This window comes from Antedon mediterranea, chromosome 5 (genome assembly GCF_964355755.1).
Source record: "Antedon mediterranea chromosome 5, ecAntMedi1.1, whole genome shotgun sequence".
NCBI classification, from domain to species: domain Eukaryota; kingdom Metazoa; phylum Echinodermata; class Crinoidea; order Comatulida; family Antedonidae; genus Antedon; species Antedon mediterranea.
Window position 1 is genome coordinate 11,552,271 of NC_092674.1, and position 23,444 is coordinate 11,575,714.

Sequence of the window (23,444 nt, forward strand, 5' to 3'; positions counted from 1 at the left end):
CAAAACGATAATCTGTAATTTAACGGCAAAATCAACCAATGTCTTTTTTCCGAAATTGTACCCTAGAAAATTATTAAAATAAAATGTTTAGAAAAATTGAACAGTCCTGAATTTAAAATCCCTGTTAGAAAAATTAATAATCTACAAAATACGATATTAAGATACAAAATTCGGTGGTTGGGATGCAGCTCCGACTATTCAAACTAAAGGTACCACTATTTGTTCCATCGAAAACTAGCGAAACCGCCATTTTGTAAACTCATCGTCATCGTGTTTATGAATTTATTTATAGCGAACGATATACGCGATGATTATAATTGTCCGCGTATAAGAATTCATATAAATAAATACATTCCAATACAACGTATATTATTACTTGTTTATTTATCACAGTATACATTTTAGTTGAGGAATATTTATCATAACTATTATAATAGCTTTTATACGAGTCCGAGGCCTAGCCCTATTAGCGAGCGATTGTTCCAGGGGCGGAAAGTCACTTAGTGACGTTGTGATCGGGCGCGTCGGGCCTAGCTAATATTAATAATATGACCTGAAATAAGCGGCTAACAAGAACTGTTATATACTTGCTTACAATTGTTTTGCTATTGATGAACAAACAAGCAATTAGATTGAATTTTTTTTTTTTTGGGTAAAAAAACATGTACAAACTAGTACTGTATAATATAAATTAATACATTGTAGTATAAATATTAAACTAATACAGTATTAATAATAATAAAATATAAAATAGGCCTAACATACAATAAATATTCAATTTTTAAGGTCTACCACATGACGACAACATAATTTACAGAGTATAGTGTAGTAGGTTTGCATTCAACATAAATATTTGTATTGTAATATTCATCTAAATCCTCTGCAACATACATTTTTGTAATTCAACATTTTGTTTTAAATAATTAAATTATAGTTTGGGTATGACAATGTCGGTAGGTACCGGTGTCATCTTTTTATCCACTTCACTCTCAGTTTGAAGTCACAAAGAAAAAGAACTCTGCATCATCAACGATTCCTGAAAGTGTCAGAAAAAATAATAAATATTATTTTAAAAAATGTTAATGTCTGGTTGTATATATAATTATAATATTATATGATGACATAAAACTAAGGCAAATGGAAGCTGTATTTTATTAATTAAATTACAGTATTTACTATTATTATTTATAATCTAGGCCTAGGCCTACTAGTAGCCTAGCTAGGCATCTATTGAGCCTAATAAATCAAATAATATATTAATACTGATTGAAAAAAAGTATTTTTTTTGGGGGGGGGGGGATCAGATCACCAGGCTAGGCCGGCCAGGACCAATGATACTCGTAATCAGTACAACTTAACGACTATCGGATCAGCATCAACACAGTACAACACACGTCTCGCTATCGCCTATACTGACACACGTGTCTCGCGTTGCCGAAACCACGCTCACAGCTAGAAAATGTACCTACCTTTCGAGGCCTGAGAATACACCAACAAATTTTGAACAGGATAGAAATATATCATACTCGATTAAACTAATATTATTCTTGATAAAACAATTGATTATAATTGTTTTAATTTGTTGGGATGCACCTCCGACTATTCAGAAAATGGACAACAAAACAGTAGTCAAATCGTACCACATTTATAAATTTCACAAGTCCCGACTTCAGTCGTCGAATGTATTGTATTAGCTTCGGTTTCTTTGAAAGAAACCGATTGGTTATTCAATTATACTTATTAGGAAATGCTTTTACCATAATAGGTAATGTTGGGCGGTTCTTAAATATTCATGAGAGCTTAAAATAAAACAGCACTTATTTGCTAGGCGACGAAAAATCGTGGTTTCAGTTTTCAACGATAGGTGGCGCTTCAAAATCGTCAATGCGGAAGTAAGTCGATTTTACACGATTTAACGGTCAAAACGCGAAGTGGCTTTCCCACTGATTACACCATCACTCTCCAGTATATACAGCACCCGTCGCGATTTCTAGACGGTCTCCCATCCAGAACGCAACCAGGCCCAACGTTGCTTAACTTCGGTGATCTGACGAGAACCAGTGTTTCAACGCAGTATATTACTGAATTTTCCATTGATAATGGGCAAATATGGTCGTACGTGGAGATAGAGTACTGAGAGACAAATTATTTTGGATTGGAACAGTTTCACTACGTTGAAAATTCAAAATCCACGCAAGAATTCTTTCTTATTTTAATTTTATTATAAAACATTTTGTATTCACCTTTCGCAAAATGTCTCCTATTGAGTGCATGGGATAACCTACTTGCAAAAAAACCTGTCAAAGAAAGATAAACATGAATTTATTTTGTCTAAATTGAAATATATTAATGGATATAATTGTAAGACAAGACAAGATGTTAATGTTCTGAACAAGAACTATTACCGGTTATTTTGATCATGTTTGTTTTGAAGATTTTTTAAATAATATATTCAAACACGACATAATGCTTATAGCCTACAGTAATCTAACTTACTGTTGTTAATCCAATTGCCCGTGCTGCACCAGCGATCAGCGGCAATTCCATGTGATTATACCCAATAATAGCTATGTAATCGCCTTTACTAAGACCAATATCCAGTAGACCAGACGCTAATTCCTCTACCTAAAAGCAACGATTCTAAAAGTATTCATGATGTTTAGGTTCAGACTGTAGATTTTTTATTTATTTTGTTTATTTTATTTCTTCATCACCCTACAGTGACCAAACGTCACCATTAACAGGGTTGAAAGTCGTAAAATATAACATATTATATACAAGCAAAAATCAACAGATAACAAGACAACATTTAAATATTACTGACATTAGACAAAACATTGTGACGGAAACAAGCAAGGGAATCAAAAAAAATATCAACAGATCCATAAATTTTACATAGTGAGTGGTATAACTTAGGAAAACGATTAACAAAACAATTTTTAGTAATATTTACCCTCTCTCTTGATATAGAAAATAAAGCAGGATTACGAATAGATATAGATAGGAATTAAAAAATCATATTTAAAATGGTTAAACGTAGGCTACCCAAAATGTATAACAGAAATCATTACGAACAAGGCCATATAGATGGCTGCAGTCGCGTGCTTAGTGTTTACCGACCAACTGACCAACCTACCAACTGACCGAAATTACTGAACATGTTATAAAATGTTGAAATGTTTAAAAACAGTTATATTTTTTTAATTTACACGTGCGTAGCCTGTCACTTTTGACGTGCTCGTATATCATAATTTCGAGTGGAAAAGTAAGTCAAGAAAACAGAAATCGGGTAAAAAGAGTGCGCAATAACATTTAACGCGCAGTACGCGCGCAAACATCTGCGCACTCATGGGAATTTTGTAAACGCTTAAAATTGCCTGAAACGTACTCTTATTTCATCAAAAATAAATTTTGAAAATTTTAAGCGCGCGTACGCATGCGTTACATGCGCTACGCACGTAGTTGTATTGACATATGATGATTTATGCCCTGAAATTTATGAATACCAAATTTTATTTAATTGTGATTCATGGTTGTGAAGATATGATTACAAACGTGATTTCGTTCAATCGTGCGTAGACCGCGTAATTTTTTATTGCGCACCGTGAAAACATAACCACATCGATTCCTGGCCATAAGGAATATACTGTGAAAAATTGACTTAGCTAGATTAAACTGATATCAAGATAAGGTCAGAAAGCGATAAAACGCATAGTGATACCGGACCGACAGACAGACCGACAGACCGACAGACCGACAGACCGACCGACCGACCGACATAGTGAACTATAGAGTCGCTTCCACGCGACTAAAATACATGAATCACAGAACTTAGCAAAATCCTTCTACAGCGTTCCGTTGAGCTATCTATCTAGCTTTATCTATTCTCTTCAGATCTAGTGGCTCATAAGATTGTAGTGAACTATTTCCACTGGTAATTTACCCTTTGATGCAAATCATACAAATTAAATCTCTCACCACTAAATGAATTAAAAAAAACATCTTTCGACTTGACTAGTTGCATCTATCTCTATCTATATTTTTTCTTTTTTTAGATAAGTTTATACCTTTCGATGGAAATCCAAAAAATTCAATCTCTCATTATCACTAACAAACACATGTATTTCTCTGTCAGGATGCATTTTAACCCGTTCTTCCAGCAACTCATGCATAGTAAGTCTGATAGCATTAGAGGTTTCCATCATAGATTCTAAACAATAGAGTTCATTAGTGAATTGCCGTATTCTTAATAAGCAAAAAAATAAATATTTCCATGTTCGTTATTTGAGATTTTATATTTCTTATTCATATTATGTTTAATACGTCCTCTACTGTTAATCAAGTAAGTTAAGAACGTAACTCAACGTGATTTGACAAATCAGAAGCTAACCAAGTAAGTTAAGAACGTAACTCAACGTGATTTGACAAATCAGAAGCTAACCAAGTAAGTTAAGAGCGTAACGCAACGTGATTTGACAAATCAGAAGCTAACCAAGTAAGTTAAGAACGTAACTCAACGTGATTTGACAAATCAGAAGCTAACCAAGTAAGTTAAGAGCGTAACGCAACGCGATTTGACAAATCAGAAGCTAACCAAGTAAGTTAAGAACGTAACTCAACGTGATTTGACAAATCAGAAGCTAACCAAGTAAGTTAAGAGCGTAACGCAACGTGATTTGACAAATCAGAAGATAACAAAGTAAGTTAAGAACTTAACGCAACGTGATTTGACAAATCATAAGCTAACCAAGTAAGTTAAGGACGTAATTTGGAAAAATTAGAAGCAATGGATGATTGAACTCACTTGCGTTGCATCTACGTCCTTGTGTTGTGTATCTAAGGAGAACCAACATTTACACACTGGTATTAGACAGGTTCCATTTCTCAAAAAACGGCCTAGAAAACGAATCAAGAAGCATTTTTGGGTAGAAGCTGGGATCCACTTGATTTAGGATATTTCGACCTCGCTGATTACGAATATGGCGGATCCCAAGCAAAATTCGGCCATCTAAGCCCTTAATTTGCATAATTAAAAATGGCGGCCATTTTTTATAATTACCCTATATCTCGAGAACCACTAGTCACAGATAATTAATTTTGGTCTCAAATTGTTTTAAATATATGTTTTTATATTCACTTTAATGACACATTTTCTCAAAAAATGGATGCAAGTCTTATTTCTGACATTTTGACCTTTGACCTTGATTATCGTATCTCAGTAACCAATAATCTGAGAGACACGAAATAGGGCTCAAATTGTTCAGAAACTATACATTCATATTTATTATAATGAAATGTTTTTACAAAAAATGGCCGATTCTACAACTATTGACCTTTGAACTATTAGTCAAATATAATAATATAACTTTGAAAATTGTGGTCTTATGATTTTTTTTTTCTTTTTAAATTGTTTTAAACATGTGTGTTTCTATCCAGTCTAATGGCACATTTTGTACAAGAATGGCCGATAGTATGGTTATTGACCTTTAAAATACAGCATAGGCCTACTGTATACTAAATACAGTATAATATAATTGCATAACTATGAAATTATTTATACACAATAATAATTAGTAAAATTATAAAATTCACTGCCATCAAATATGATGTATTATGATTTATATAGATTCAAAAAAAAATTTGAGCACGCAAGTTACATTTGGAAATTACCTGCCATCAATATGATGGAGTATGATTATAGATTTAAAAAAGAATTTGAACACGTAAGCTACATTTGAAAATTACCTGCCATCAATATGATGGATTATGATTATAGATTTAAAAAAGAATTGTAACACGTCAGCTACATTTGGAAATTTGGAAATTACCTGCTATCAATATGATGGAGTATGATTATAGATTTAAAAAAGAATTTGAACACGTAAGCTACATTTGAAAATTACCTGCCATCAATATGATGGATTATGATTATAGATTTAAAAAAGAATTGTAACACGTCAGCTACATTTGGAAATTTGGAAATTACCTGCCATCAATATGATGGATTATGATTGTATAGATTTTTAAAGATGTGAACACGTAAGCTACATTTGAAAATTACCTGCCATCAATATGATGGATTATGATTATAGATTAAAAAAAGAATTTGAACACGTCAGCTACATTTGGAAATTTGGAAATTACCTGTCATCAATATGATGGATTATGATTGTATAGGTTTGAAAGAAAATGTGAACACGTAAGCTACATTCGGAATGAACATGTTAAGGGCATCAGTTTTGATCATTCATGCAAAGGTTTCCGTCATCTTTAGCGTTGTTACAGCGGCATAAAGCTGTACATGGTAGTTTTGACTTCTTGCACCTACATCTATTGGTTATGCATCGTGTCTTGCATCCACAATAAATCATCTCTAACGAAGGAGTAGGAATAGCTTCATTTTTCAGAAGCACTGGTTGAAGTTTACCATTAGATAGCTCCCAACCAAAATCTGTTGGTGATGGCAAATGCTGGATTGGCGATACAGCTTTTTTCCATACGAGTGCTTGGAAGTGTGCTCTTTTTATATGTTGGTGCACTGCATCGCTTGTTGGAGGTAATGCCTCTGGTTTTTTTTTTTTAAACATGGCATGCCTAACTTCATTGGTACTTTTAACTTGACCAACACCGTAAACGTAGCAAATGAATCTTTCCGATTTCATAATAACTTGGTCACTGATAGGTTTTCTCCCAGGTCTTTAATTAGTTCATAATTTTTTTGTAATACTTCCCATGCCGATGCCTTTAAGTGACCACTTAGATATGAGCAGGGAAGAGTTAAATTACTGTATGTATGTATTAATGTAATTTAACTCTTCCCTAGATATCAGGTAGTATCGCATCTACTAATAGTGTGGAATGGAATCAGTGCTTTTGCAGAACCATCCGGCAAGGCTTGAAAAATGTCTTTTATAGATACTTTCTTTTTTTGGATGTACCTGTCATCATCCATTTGGATACCATGCTTTGGTAGTGAGACACTAGAATCACTAGTACGCCTGTATCCCTAGAAGCAACTACAACTGTGTCGTATCGGACATTGGCAGCATGACAAGTCGCGTGTCCGCTTCTTCATGATATCCTACCAGAGACAATGTATTCGTGTAGACTTTTGATGATTTAACAACTGATTCTTCCATAAATCCACCAGCTGTGACAATTTCTTTGTCTATAGGAGCTTGACGAATCAACTCCTCTGATAGAAATCGTGCCAGATCTGCTTTATTTTCTTGTAATGCCAAAAAGTTCGACCAGCAATTTGGCTGGCTGTGTTTTGGTTCATCTTTGTCTGGTGGTGTCCTTTATCGACAGTTTTAAGTTAGGCATGCCATGTTTAAAAAAAAAACAAAACCAGAGGCATTACCTCCAACAAGCGATGCAGTGCACCAGCATATAAAAAGAACACACTTCCAATCACTCATATGGAAAAAAGCTGTATCGCCAATCCAGCACTTGCCATTACCAACAGATTTAGGTTGGGAGCTATCTAATGGTAAACTTCAACCAGTGCTTCTGAAAAATGAAGCTATTCCTACTGCTTCGTTAGAGATGATTTATTGTGGATGCAAGACACGATGCATAACCATATAGATGTAGGTGCAAGAAGTCAAAACTATCATGTACAGCTTTATGCTGCTGTAACAACGCTAAAGATGACGGAAACCTTTGCATGAATGATCAAAACTGATGCCCTTAACATGTTCATTCCAAATGTAGCTTACGTGTTCACATTTTCTTTCAAACCTATACAATCATAATCCATCATATTAATGGCAGGAAATTTCCAAATGTAGCTGACGTGTTCAAATTCTTTTTTAAATCTATAATCATAATCCATCATATTGATGGCAGGTAATTTTTAAATGTAGCTTACGTGTTCACATCTTTAAAAATCTATAATCATAATCCATCATATTGATGGCAGGTAATTTTCAAATGTACCTAACGTGTTCACATTTTCTTTCAAACCTATAGGCCTACAATCATAATCCATCATATATAGCAGGTAATTTCCAAATTTCCAAATCTAGCTGACGTGTTCAAATTCTTTTTTAAATCTATAATCATAATCCATAATATTGATGGCAGGTAATTTCCAAATGTTGCTGACATGTTCACATCTTTAAAAATCTATAATCATACTCCATCATATTGATGGCAGGTAATTTCCAAATGTTGCTGACATGTTCACATCTTTAAAAATCTATAATCATACTCCATCATATTGATGGCAGGTAATTTCCAAATGTTGCTGACATGTTCACATCTTTAAAAATCTATAATCATACTCCATCATATTGATGGCAGGTAATTTCCAAATGTAACTTGCATGTTCATTTTTTTATAAATCTATATAAATCATAATACATCATATTTGATGGCAGTGAATTTTATAATTTTACTAATTATTATTGTGTATAAATAATTTCATAGTTATGCAATTATATTATATTTAGTATACAGTAGGCCTATGCTGTAGTTCAAAGGTCAATAACCATACTATCGGCCATTCTTGTACAAAATGTGCCATTAGACAGGATAGAAACACACATGTTTTAAACAATTTAAAAAGAAAAAAAATGTCATAAGACCAACATTTATTTATTTAAAACATGTTGACACCAAAATTAATTATCTGTGACTAGTGGTTCTCGTGATATAGGGTAATTATAAAAAATGGCCGCCATTTTTAATTATGCAAATTAAGGGCTTAGATGGCCGAATTTCGCTTGGGATCCGCCATATTCGTAATCAGCGAGGTCGAAATATCCTAAATCAAGTGGATCCCAGCTTCTACCCAAAAATGCTTCTTACATCGTATTTCAGAGGAAATAGAACTTGTCTAATTTAAAATATGCGTTGATTCCAACTGACTATTGATACTCTATAAATTCCACTTTTTGTTTTTTTTAGAATAGCAAACTTTAAAAAAGATTGTGAATTCGCCTTTGTTAATTTGCCTAAATGTAGAAAAAAAAAGAAAATAAAAACACATAGAAATTTTTAAAAGAAACTCACAATTTGCTCTCAATGAAACCGTGAATGTAAATGTATAACTGTGCAGCCTCAGTGTCCAAATATTTCAACACAATTATCACCAATACAATAACTTATATATATTATACGATTGTACCAGTACAATATAAGTCATTGGCGAGTGAATGAATATTCAATAAAGTTATAAGATATAATTAAATTTGTCTCACATGGCAGTCAAGGTTTGGATAAAGGATAAAAAAAACCAGGCAACTTTAATACGCTTATTTTTTTAAAATAATATTGTGAACACTGTGTAAATTATATATACTCTCAAATTATTGAAACAGTGATCATTCGGAACATTAACGGATTTCGGCAAGCCATTGTCTGGATTTTAGGTTGTGGGAATAGTGAATAAGTTAGTATTTAGGAAGTAGGTCGGCAAATTAGAAAGATCTCATGCATTATTAGGCCTATATCAGTACTTCGACAAAACAGATTATAGATTATATACGGTACTGAATTAAATACTTATAATTGTCATTGATAATAAGAATTCCATAATGGTAATATAGAAATTGTACTGAGTTATCTAAACACTACAATAAAGTGTATTAATATCTTTTAATAAGTACAGTACAGTTGAACCTCCCGTAAGCGGTCACTCTCGGGACCGGTAAAAGTGGCCGCTTACGGGAGGTTCTGTCGATAGAGTGCCAAAATCACGTATTATGGCTATGCACGATATTTTTCGACGTTAACGCAACAGGACTCTACATTCTCCAGCTAATTGTATTTTATTGTTTATGATCAGGTGGCTTAGTATTATTTAGGATTTTAGGCAAATTTTAAAAGTTTTTATCATACGAAAATGGTCAGTCAAAATCATTTGTGTAGTTTTCTCATAACTCATCTTAAAAACACAGGAATGTTCTTATTAATAAAGCTAAAATATAAAACACAAGTACCAAAATTGTATACAAATTTTCCGTTGGCCGCTTGGAGGTAATTTACCATACAAAAAATCTAATTCTCAGAAAAAAAAATATTGCCGCGGCCGCTTACGGCAGGTGGCCGCTTACGGCAGGTGGCCGCTTACGGCAGGTGGCCGCTTACGGGAGGTGGGCCTACCAAATGCACTAATTAGTTAGTTAATTCTTTAAAAACAAACGGGCTTTTGAAAGTGCGGCCGTTAAGGGAGGTGGCCACTCACGGAGGTTCATGATCAACTGTATATAATATTTTAAATAATAATTTTACTTACTTTAACTTACTTACATAACATTGTTGAAGCTGATTGAATATCAATTCACTCTCATAACCCTTCAAACTTCCTATCGACTTTATTTCCCAACAAAATTATTTTCAACTTGGCTGTCTTTCGAAATTCCATCATTTATCAGGATTATATCAGGGACGGCGACGACCAATTGAACGTTTTTCTATTGTCCTTTTATTTAGTGAAAGTAATCTACTTGGACAAAGTAGATAATATAAAAGCAGACAAGCGCTGCCTCTGAGTGGACTAGAATAAAAGAAATGGAGGCACAAGTTGGTGAATAGATATAATCTGCATATCAAGCAGAAGGTTCCGGGTTCGGGCTTGCGAGATATAGAGCTATATTGACTTTCGAAAACCCAGGCATTTTTGTCGAACAAATAAATGAAATTAAATGAAAAATACCATCCAATAACTTAATGCTTTAAAATTACAAAAGGAAGGTAGGTAGGTGTGTATCTTGGTCTTGAGCATTACACATTTCGGTATCACATTCTCACAAATACAAAATTCCAGGCAACCTGCGTATATGGAATTGTGCATACTGTAATACTTTAATTGAGTTTTTAGTGACCAAATACATTCGTTTGTTTATATTCGTTCCCCTAACGGGGTTTTATTTCCACAATATTTAGGCCTCTGGCCCTTATATCTTACATACAAATCATACGATAATATTTTCTGGTTGGGTTACAAAATAATATTTTCTATTTTCGTAAGCTAAATAAACAAAATTTGCTAAATCTTGGACTACTCTAGTGTTGCACATTAAAAAATAAAACTTATTTAAACAAGGGAACGTGTGATAAAAATTAGGAATATATAAGTTTCTGAGTTCGGAATAATATGGACAGACTAACATAAAATGAAATTCGTCTTCAATAGAATTCATATTGCATAATTTATATAAACGGTTTTGAAGTGGGATTTTGTTCCATCTTCCCTTTTCTATTTCCAAATCTAACACTCCTAAACGAAATTTTGTGAATATATTTTTATGTTTCCAATTTTTAAGTGTAACAAATGATAACTTATTTCAATTTTCGTTTTAAAATACTTAAAATATTTTAGTTTTGAATGTAAAGAAAATTGTTCAAAATATTTTTGTTTTTCTAAATCAATCAGTCGTAATTTAAATTCTTTAATAAATAATTTCTTGTCTTCAATCATTTGATTGTACCAAACATAACCAAAGCCGGTAGAACAAAGTAAATGTTTTACCTGACTAGCCCAGCAATATTCATTTCTGTTAATTTTTCTTAACTGAAAACTGTAACATTTAAAAATAAATCTATTTTTATCCATGTCAATAATATGCAACCAAAAACGAATAATTGAAATTAAACAATCGACATGCAAGGAAACTCTGCCTAATTCTGTAGTTACGGCTGCGCTAGGGGCACTTTTTCCAATGTTCAAAATAAACCTCGCAAAACGCGTGTGGAAATTATTAATAATTATTTGGTTAGAAAACCCCCATATTTCACTGCCGTAAATTAAAATTGGTAATATTTTTGTGTCAAAAATATAATTCCATGTATTTTCTGGTAAATATTTCATATTTCGACTAATAAAAGATTTAACGGAAAATAACGCGTTGTTTGCTTTTTGACAATTATATTCAAGTGCTTTGTTCCACTGACCATTTGAACTAAATACCACCCCTAAATAATTATAAGTCGTAACAACCTCCATTTGAATATTCCTGTAATACCATTTTTCAAAATATTTTAGTTTCCCACCCTTTTTAAATACCATTATTTTTGATTTATTTATGTTTACACTGAGACCCCATGTGTCACAAAAATGTTCGAGTTTATTTATTAAAATTTGTAAGCCCCTTACCGTATCTCCAAATAATACTAAGTCATCAGCGTATAATAAATGATTGATAAAGCTGTCTTCAACTTGTATTTTGTCGCTATCTCTACTCTGATTTAGATCATAACTTAAATCATTCATAAATATGTTGAAAAGTAAAGAGGATAAAGGTGAACCTTGTTGTATTCCAATAGAACAGTCAAATGGAAATGTCACTTTGTTACCAATTTTTACATGTGCAGACAAATTGTTATACATAGACTGAATTATATTGTACATATTACCATTTACACCTATTCGTTTTAATTTAAGTAAAAGAAAACTATGATTTATACTATCGAAGGCACGCTTGAGATCAATGAAACAGCAGAATACCCTACCTCGTTTTTTACTTAAATATTTTGCAATGATACTATTTAAAATAAAAATATTGTTGAATGTGCGAAAACCCTTACGAAAACCTGCTTGCTCTTGATAAATAATGTTGTTATTTTCAGTGAAGTGGTCTAATCTTGATTTAAGGATGTGTAACAAAATTTTGCCAAGTATCGGAATAAGAGCAATGCCTCTGTAATTTTCTGGCTTATTCTTTTTGCCCTTTTTGTAAATAGGAATTATCATGCTCGTCGCCCATTGTGTTGGGAATTGGCCCAACTGAAAAATTGAATTAAAAATAAGTTTTAAATTATCAAATAAGAAATTGGGTGCATTTAAGATATATTCTAAAAACATACCATCCATACCAGGAGATTTTCCTGATTTCTGCATTTTCAATGCTTGTTTGATTTCACCCAAGTCAATTTCTGAATTGAGGTTATCGTTTTCGTTAACAATGTTATGTACTATTTCGTCTGTAACTTTGTTAACTGGCTCGGGGGGTTCAAACAGTGATTGGAAATGATCTCGCCATTCGTTAATTGTTATTTCCGAAGTTATTGTTTGTTTATGAGTTTTTAATTTTGATCAAAATTGTTTTGAGCTCCTATTACTGGCTGCTATTAAAATTTCGTCACGTTTTTGTTTTTGATGGTTATATTTCTTTTGTCTTATTGTTTTTTTGTATTCCTTTTTAAGTTTGATATAATTATTAAATGAATTCTGTTGATCGTTATTTCTTAAAGCTAAAGCTTTATTCAATTCTTTTTTTAAATCTTTTTTTTAAAGTAAGGCATTCGCGATCAAACCAGTTATTTGTTCTCTTAACATTTTGAATAGTGGTATTAGCGGTAAATGTAACAAACCGGTTTCCGTTTTTTTATTATTTGTTGTTGTATAGTATATGGAATATTTATTCTGAAATAAAGTGATCAAATCAAATCAAATCAAATGTAATGTAGTGATATAGATTTATAATTGAAGAATCAACATTAGTATCACAATTCAATTGAGTTCACCAATTTGCCCAGAAAGGTCCGTAGAAGAAATTGTCCGAGATGTTTTAATGTCCATTAGGCATAATAAGTAGTTCCCCACAGAAAACAGTTGATTTGACCTATGATCTTCCCCATCGTAAAACTATTAGATATTGTCACTTTTTAAGCACGGATTGGAAAGGGCCAGTTTGTCATTTTAACCCCTCAAATACAATTAATCAACACATCCAAAAGATGCCTGGACAAACTTTAGGACCAATAGTTAAGTCCAGAGATGATGTAATGACATATACTAATGAACAGAAGCCGATATACCCCCAAGTTTCAGAAGAACCCAGACACACCATACCGACACTTCCTCTCCTCAGAAGCACATCTTATACAGCCACACCTCACTTACAGCATTGTTTATACTTTGTTCCTGTTTCTGTAATACCGTATTATCCTGTATCATTCTTGAATTTATATTATATTGTGTAGTAGCCTATACCGTATTTCTGAATAAACAATTGTGATATTTCAACCAAGAGAGTAGAGTCTTTAATACAGTAAAACCTCACACATTATAGTACATGGTGGAATATTATTAAATCGTTATTAATGATTTTGTATTTATTATATTTATTTATTAAGTTTTTTCGTTGTTTTCGTAACATTCTATCCATTAGAGGTAACGTCACAATGAAAATCCGATAGCAAATGGAACTCAATCATTTAGATGTCCTAAGAAAAAGTGTCAATATTATAAAACGTTGAAAGATGACGAAATATGTGAGAAAAAATCGCCTCGTCCGAGATTCGAACCCGGATTATTCTACTTGATATGCAGACAACTGAGGGTTTCGTGGTACTGTATGAATAGTTCACACATTTCTTAATAGCTTTCTTCTTTGTTAACATTCTTTCATAATTAAGGCTATATGAATAGTAGCACACACCACCACCCCATCATCATCAAACACTTTAATCATAAAATGATTATCATATTGGCCATTATGCGGATTTGCGGTATTTCCATGATAACTTTCTTGAAAAATGACCTCTATTGACTATAAGTTGAATGTCATTTAACGTAATTATTTACTCCACTGATCAGGATACGGTTGGTACTTAATTCACAACAATTACTTATTGGTACCAGACCGTTATACAATTGTTAACGTACGGTATAGTATCACAGGTTGCGACTAATGGCATAATTAGGTTCTCTATTCAGAGATAATTGATCTATGGCTTTGTTAACTAGGCGTGATTCTACTTATATACTGAATTAAGTACTTAGATTGTCATTGATGACTGATAAGCATTCCATAATAGTAATATGGAAATTGTACCGTGTTATCTAAACACTACAGTATTGTATTAATATTTATTTTAAGAAGTATATATGCTATTTTAAAAATAATAGTTACTTTTACTTACTTACATAACATTGTTGAAGCTGATTTAATGATCAAATTCACTTTCATAACCCTTTAAACTCCCCATCGACTTTATTTCCCAACGATATTATTTTTAACTTGGCTGTATTGTCCACCGAACTTCCATCATTTACCATTCCGGATTAAATCAGTTAGGGATGGCGGCGACCAACTGCACAATTTTCTATTGCCCTTTTATTCACGCATACTTATTATAATAATATTCCAATAAAATTTAATTTAAACAATTATTTCAACAATTTTTTTACTTATATTTTTATTTCAACAAGTTTAATGTACATATTTTATATGCTATACATTTGTATTGAATATCCAATATTGTTTGTGATTGTGTGTATTTGTATGTTTTATCGAGGGTGTTTTATAATCAGGTTCTTTATTGAAGTGACTGAATGACACCATAACAAATATAATAAATATAACTTAAACATAACTAGAATAATGATAGGGCGCCTACATGTATTGAATTACCTTAATTAAAATAAATATTGTATCGGTTTAAATAATATTAAACCATTTAATATTTCTTCATGATTCTAACTATGCAATTGAATTAAATTTTAGAATAGAATGTAGATATATTTATTGTTATAAAATCGGATATTTCACGTAGTTTATATTGTATATCTATGTTTTTGTTGTTATTGTCAGGACACAACTCACAAAAACTTCATTACTTTCCACGGAGTTTTCAATGAATGGTGAATGATCAGAAACTGAGTTATGATAAGCAAATTGTGAACCCCTTTTGGTTTGTGTTACTGGATGTACTATGATGGCCATAAAAAGACTGATTTGTGGACTATGATATATTTTAGTAACTTGTTTGGTTTGTGTTATACTATGTTTTTTTTTTCTTTGATAAAGTTTTTTTAATATTGATGTCAACTTCATCACTGTTTACTGGATGCAATAAAGGAAATAAATATAATTGTTTAAGAATATTAATTTATTACACAACCATATTCGGCTTTGAATACCTGAAAAAGAATATTATATTGTATAGTAATTAATAATATTTACCTAATGTTATCGCTGTTAACACAAATAAATGACCATCTGGTTGGTAGCTGTTAAAGTACCAGTGCTAACAATAATGTCACTGTCTGAATTACTTTATCATAATTAAGCGTACACTTATGCTGGTTGTATAACTGTCAAATATTGAATTAGAAAATGATTGCACAATTGATGCACTTTAAGACAAAATAGTAGTGTATTGCGATGTGTTTCTTCATTTAAGAAGTTAGTACTTAATGCAAGAAATAGATAAATGTTCCTAATTGGTTTATGTAATTACATGACAATTACAGACTTAAGGGAAAACGCAATAGGAGCAAGTAAACATAAAACAAGAAGACAACAAGGTTATTCTCAATTTGTTTTTACAATAGTCTCGTTAGTAAGAGGTGTTTGCTATTTAAATAGATGCCAATTCAAAGTCAAAAGAATACCAGTAGCACTAATAATTAACCTTTTACCAATTAATAAGTAGGCATATATATTGACTTTTGTAATATAACATAATTTCTTGCACATCTGGTGTGTTTATTGAGTGTTTTGTTTGTCTGATATTTCCCATTCAATAGATGTATTAAATTTGTGTGTAGGGTCTATAATAAAAAAAATAATTTAAAATATCATTTATTCAAATAAAACAGAAAATAAATATAAATATTTGAAAATACACAAAAAATCATTTATACAATATTCTTTTATTCCTATCATTATAAATTATTACCTCAATGTTTTTTAATACTATAATACACAGTACAATGTACAAATCTTCGATTTCTACGCTAATTCCTTGTCAGAATTATGGATTTATTTACCTTCTATATCGTCCATAAAGTGTTCACTAATGCGCATGTGTATTAATATTTTCATCTACTTTTCGTGACGTGAAAAAGTGCGCAACCATTAATAGCTTAGGAATGAAAAGAAGCTTTATTAAGTGTGGTTTAATATTTATAAATTCCAGTTATATAGGAGGTTAGTTCATTGTGAATTTTAAACATATTCGTTAATTGCAATCTGACAGAGTAATGAATAGTACTAGTTTATTTTAGATTATGATTTATTACATCAATAGCATTATTTTCATTAATTCTTCACTTTAATTAAATTAATCTCAACAAACACAGCTTTTTGGACATTAATTATTTTTTGGCTAGATATATGAATATGACAATAAGCGCAACGGGATACCCGTCGTCATTGGCTAACATCTGACGGCACTTATGTCCTACAAGAGCCAAGCCTCTTGCTATAATGGCAAAATCTCTGTTTATTGTCGACCCCCATGTTGCTACTTAACGTATACTGTTAACAAAAAATGCAATGCTTTACTTGGTTTGACTTCTAAGTAGCGCCATAGAAGCCGGATTTTTTCCAGTCTGGTCGTAGTGTTATGCTTCGTTTCGACGAAACTAGGCTTACAGCTACATCTGGTTTAATTGCGCCCACCATTGAACAACACACTAGGCCTAGAGAGAGTCTTACAGTGTCAAGTACCGTGCTTAGTTGGGTGCGAACTCCAGGCCTAGCCTATGATATCATAAATATACACAACACACAATTTTAATAACATATTGACAAAGCTAACTGATAGTGGAAGTTGTTATTAAAAGTGAATTATAAAACTTATTTTTATTGTATTTCTTAGTTGATTTATTCTAAATTGGATTAAATATTGGGAAATATAGGCCAATGTATGTAGATCTATGTAATTGTCGGATTATAGGAGTTTATTTTGTGCATTTAGTTAAGGTAAGTAGTTATTTTAATAACGTTAATTTATTAATTTCAACTTTCTTCTTGTCAATATTTACTGTGATTTATATTCAATACAAAATAACATTTTAAATTTTTATTGCAATGAAGTAGGTCTCTAGTAACCTAATCTAGATCTTTTTCTACATTACGTCTTGTCCATGATTTTTACTATTTTTTTAAATTGGGCAATTAAACATACAACTCATCCGAAAATCTGGCAAATCTACAATCAATGAGGAGAAAGACTAATTAAATGGTTATTTCAATTCAAACATGGAGGAATAAGTAACCTCCATTATTCAAGTAAATACAATTATTGTAGAACCATAACAAATTTAACTACGTTTCGGCTATTTTCAATAGCATTGGTAAATACAATTTGTTGTGTCCTAAAAAAATAAAAAATATGTAATAGATCAGATTTAAAACATTATAAAATAATCAATAAATATATTATGAATTTACACAATCCATTTAGAATCAATGCATTACGTTTAAAATTTGAAATATTAAAAGCCAAAGAGAAATTTTATGTATGTTATTGTCATCAAAAAGTAAAATGAATAATAATTTTACTCTTTCCTGGTTATTGCTGATAATCGGGACAATCGGGAGAATGTCTTCCGGTACATGAAGCATTCAAAATATTACAGTTTTTATAGGTATGTGTGGGTCAAAGAGTGGATATGAAAGACTTTAAGACTGGGAAGTTTCCGCGTATTGACTCGCATTCTGTTTTCTTCAAAACACCTCATCTCTACTTGCCAATATTCTTCAGAAAACGGCTGTGCATAGCAACCGGAAGGTAGAGTCATTTTCAACTATACTTTCCTTTTGGAAACACACGTGTAGTGTTTGCTAGTAAGAATTGTAAACAATATCAAGTGAACAGAAGTAAATTAATTAAATGTGGAAGTAGTGAATTCAGAAACCAACTTTACTGGAAAACATTGTCTGATATGCAAACTATAAATCGTCTTATTGTATATAACATTTTTCATTTATTTAATTAACTAACTATCTCAATGATATACTTAGATTTGTAATAATACATTTAACCTTAGGCATAGTTACTTAATGTTGCTCTGCCTCAACCTGAGTCTATATTTATAAAAGTAGCATTGCATATAATGGTGTACTTTAATGGAACATAATATATAAACACTTTAATTGATGATTATTGGAAATTTCGAAATTGGAAAATGTATACTTATATAGATAAATTCTAAATTAACTAGATTATTGTAACAACTTGATAATGTAAACACAATACAACTACAATTGTATTGTATTCCGCAGTGGCTCAGTCGGTTAGCGCGCGCCGTTATACAGTACATGGCTCCGCCCTCACTAATTATAACATAATAAATATAATAGTCCTAGACTTCAATGAATTCATAAAGCCTCCCGAAGAAACAAGCAACATTTCCAACAAGTTAATTTTCGATTTTTCCTTAAAAAATATATTTATATTTATTCAGTTAAAAAAAATAAATAAATAGTAAAAAAATCTATTTAGATATTTAGTGGTTAGACTTGTTACCCAGTGGCTCAGTCGGTTAAACTTAATATTTTTCCTAATTAATAAATCATGTAAGTAACTTTTTACGTAATATGAAAACAAAAATCTTGTGATGTGAGATAATTTTAAGTTATATGTTCCCCAGTGGCGCAGTCGGTTAGCGCGCCGTACTTATAAACAGTACGTGGCTTCGCCTTTACTGGTAGGTAATGCGGAGGTCGAGAGTTCGATCCTCTCCTGGGGAAAGTACTTTTTAATTAAAAAAATTAATTTTAAAGATAAAAATAAATAAGAAAAACCCTTATAAGTGGATTTATACTACCTTATAATAATAGTAAGCAGTTTATCTGATCATTGTCATTTAGCATAAAACTTAATATTTAACTAATTAATACCTTCTGTAAGAGCAAGTTACGTTATATACTAAACAAACGTTTTGTTGTATTGAGATGTTATATAGGTATATGTTCCCCAGTGGCTCAGTCGGTTAGCGCGCCGTACTTATAAACAGTACCTGGCTTCGCCCTTACTGGTAGGTAATGCGGAGGTCGAGAGTTCGATCCTCTCCTGGGGAAAGTACCTTTTTATAACAAAAATTAATTTTAAAGATAAAAATAAATAAGAACAAGCACGAATGTGCAATACTCGGGGTACAGCGAAAGAAGCTGTAATGACGTCATAAGACCGGATGTAACGTCACATACACATCAATAACCGCGCTACCAAATACGGCTATACGGTACCATCTTCGAGACGTGATATGGCTGCATCCGGTTTGAAATTTTAAAATCCGGCTCTAAATCTTTGAGGAAATGTCACTGTAGTATATTCATGCTAAATCTGAGCTCAATACTATCATGAATAAGGGAGGAGTAGTACTTTATAAATCGCACTTTTTGCTCAATAGTGTCCAGATGGAAGAAGAAGAGGAAAAGATGAGAGAGTCCTAGACTCAGGTACCCCGAGTAATAAAACGAGATATACTCTACACTGTAAAAATAGTGTTTAGATCTTAAACATGTATTTTTCCACACATTTAGCCTTAAACATGTTTAGATGTGAAACATGTTTAGGTTCTAAACACATTCTAAACATGTAGTCTGTACCCAACTCAACACATCAGTGACGTATTAATTGTTAAACATGTGGAGAAATATGAAGACAAGTTTAACTTTTAAACGCCACAGTAAAATCGTATGCACGCAACGCTAAACACATATACCTAAACATTTTGACTGCTAAACATGTGGAGTAATTGAACATAATATTGACATTAGTCAAGTGGAGGAAAACAACATGTAGCTATAAACACGTTTAGCTTTTAAACACGCTAAACATGTAACTCGTGTCTAAAAGCTAAACGTGTGGAAAAGGTGGGTACAAAATAGGTGTTTAAGATCTAAACACTATTTTTACAGTGTATATCATATTACGTATACAGTATATTTCAACATAAAGTTAAAGAAAAATAGGTTTCGCCAGGGCTCGAACCGAACCATTTACATTACAGAATAAATATGGTAATAAGCACAAAGCAAAATAAACATGTGTAAAAGTGATAATTACCGATTACACAAAATAGTTATTTAAAACAAGCACGTATGTGCAATACTCGGGGTACAGCAAAAGTAGCTGTAATGATGTCATAATACCGGATGTAACGTCACATACACATCAATAACCACGCTACCAAATACGGCTATACGGTACCATCTTCGAGACGTGATATGGCTGCATCCGGTTTGAAATTAAAAATCCGGCTCTATAGCTTTGAGGACATGTCCCTGTAGTATATTCATGCTAAATCTGAGCTCAATACTTCTACCACGAATAAGGGAGGAGTAGTACTTTATAAATCGCACTTTTTGCTCAATAGTGTCCAGATGGAAGAAGAAGAGGAAAAGATTAGAGAGTCCTAGACTCAGGTACCCCGAGTAATAAAACGAGATATGTATACTCTATATCATATTACGTATACAGTATATTTCACCATAAAGTTTAAGCAAAATGGTCTCGCCATGAGGGCTCGAACCGGGGACCTTCTGCGCGTTAAGTAGACTTGATAACCACTACACTACGAAACCTCTTACACCAAAAATGTGGGTTACACAAAGTTTTTTAATCCATTTAAATTACAAATAAATTATTATGGTAATAAGCACAAAGCAAGATAAACATGTGTAAAAGTGATAATTACCGATTACACAAAATAAATATTTTAAAAAATAATAAAAATAAGATATACTGTATATCATATTGCGTATACAGTACTTTTCACCATAAAGGTTTCGCCCGGGCTCGAACCGGGGACCTTCTGCGTGTTAAACAGACGTGATAACCACTACGCCAAGAAGCCGCATATAACTAAATAACGCTGTGGTGTGTGTCACACATTGTGGCTTCTTAATTAAACAAATTAATTAAAAAATGAAGCTGTAATGACGTCATAAGACGGGATGTGACGTCACATACACATCAATAACCTACCAAATACGGCTATATGGTACCATCTTCGAGACAACATATGGCTGCATCCGATTTGAAATTTAAAAATCCGGCTCTATAGATTTGAGGACATGTCCCTGTAGTATATTCATGCCAAATCCCAGCTCAATACTACAACTAATAAGGGAGGAGTAGTACTTTAAAAATCGCACTTTTTACTCAATAGTGTCCAGATGGAGAAAATGAGTAAGTCCTAGACTCGGGTACCCCGAGTAAAAACCCTGATAAGTGGATTTATACTACCTTATAATAATAGTAAGCAGTTTATCTGATCATTGTCATTTAGCATAAAACTTAATATTTAACTAATTAATACTTTCTGCAAGAGCAAATTGCGTAATACACTAAACAAAATGTTTTGTTGTATTGAGATGTTACACAGGTACATGTTCCCCAGTGGCTCAGTCGGTTAGCGCGCCGTACTTATAAACAGTACCTGGCTTCGCCCTTACTGGTAGGTAATGCGGAGTTCGAGAGTTCGATCCTCTCCTGGGGAAATTAATTTCTTTATACAAAAAAAATTATTTTAAAGAAAAAAATGAATAACAACAAGCACTAATGTGCGATACTCGGGGTACAGCAAAAGAAGCTGTAATGACGTCATAAGACGGGATGACGTCACATACACATCAAAATCAGCTACCAAATACGGCTATACAGTACCACCTTCGAGACGTGATATGGTTGCATCCTGTTTGAAATTTAAAAATCCGGCTCTATAGCTTTGAAGGCATGTCCTTGTAGTATATTCATGCCAAATCCCAGCTCAATACTACAACGAATAAGGGAGGAGTAGTACTTTATAAATCGCAATTTTTACTCAATAGTGTCCAGATGGAGGAAATGGAAGAGGAGAAGATGAGAGAGTCCTAGACTCGGGTACCCCGAGTAAAAATCCATGATAAGTTGAATTATACTACCTTATAATAATAAACGGTTTACCTGATCATTCTCATTTAGCATAAAACTTAATATTTTACCTAATGAATATAATTCTGTAAATAATTGTTTTAGCCCATATTACGTAATACTAAACAAACGTTTTGTTGTATAGAGATTTTACACAGGTATATGTTCCCCAGTGGCTCAGTCGGTTAGCGCGCCGTACTTATAAACAGTACATGGCTTCGCCCTTACTGGTAGGTAATGCGGAGGTCGAGAGTTCGATCCTCTCCTGGGGAAATCAATTTTATCTATTAATATTGTAATTATTTTCTTTTTGTTATTTCATTTCAACACATACATAATACAAAATTAATAGAATGAATAAAGGTAACGTAACTATTAAACAAATAAAAAGAAACACGATATATTACTTTCTCATGAATGATCTATTCCCGCGAATTTGCTATGAAAAATCACTGTTACCACGTTAAATATCAGTTTTTAAAAACAAATTTTGGCCTATGTATTAAATGTATTCATTTTAATGCGAAGGTCAAGGTGTGTTTTAGCCTGCTCTATTGGAGAAATAATTTCATTAATCAAATGTTTTCGTTAAAACGAGATAAAAAAAAAAAAAGCAGGCCTAGATTTTATTACAGATGTTCAAAATTGTTTTCGATCTACTCAATGTAATCTTAATTTAACCACAATGACAAACTGGACCATTAAACAATTCGAATTAAATGGCGTTTTACAAGGTTTCGCCTGCGCCCTCAATGCAATAACTTTTTATTTGAACTAACATTTTACTAGAAATCCAGCATTTAATAACCGGTTTTAATATCATAGGCTATATGGTTAGG

The 23,444-nt window shown here is 32.3% G+C and overlaps 1 long non-coding RNA gene and 4 other non-coding genes across 5 annotated transcripts in view; all 5 read left to right on the forward strand.

Moving 5' to 3' along the window:
• The first annotated feature begins 17,590 nt into the window (after window positions 1-17,590).
• The window catches only part of LOC140049358 (uncharacterized), a 49,804-nt gene continuing 43,950 nt past the window's right edge, over window positions 17,591-23,444 (forward strand). The window contains exon 1 of the long non-coding RNA XR_011845234.1: window positions 17,591-17,663. This is a non-coding gene — a long non-coding RNA (uncharacterized lncRNA). The remainder of the gene's footprint in view (window positions 17,664-23,444) is intronic.
• On the forward strand, window positions 19,330-19,436 carry Trnai-uau (transfer RNA isoleucine (anticodon UAU)). Its single transcript has 2 exons — window positions 19,330-19,367; window positions 19,401-19,436. It is a non-coding gene; the product is annotated as a tRNA-Ile (tRNA).
• Window positions 19,660-19,766, forward strand: Trnai-uau (transfer RNA isoleucine (anticodon UAU)). Its single transcript has 2 exons — window positions 19,660-19,697; window positions 19,731-19,766. It is a non-coding gene; the product is annotated as a tRNA-Ile (tRNA).
• On the forward strand, window positions 22,087-22,193 carry Trnai-uau (transfer RNA isoleucine (anticodon UAU)). The gene is made up of 2 exons: window positions 22,087-22,124; window positions 22,158-22,193. It is a non-coding gene; the product is annotated as a tRNA-Ile (tRNA).
• Trnai-uau (transfer RNA isoleucine (anticodon UAU)) lies at window positions 22,772-22,878 on the forward strand. The gene is made up of 2 exons: window positions 22,772-22,809; window positions 22,843-22,878. It is a non-coding gene; the product is annotated as a tRNA-Ile (tRNA).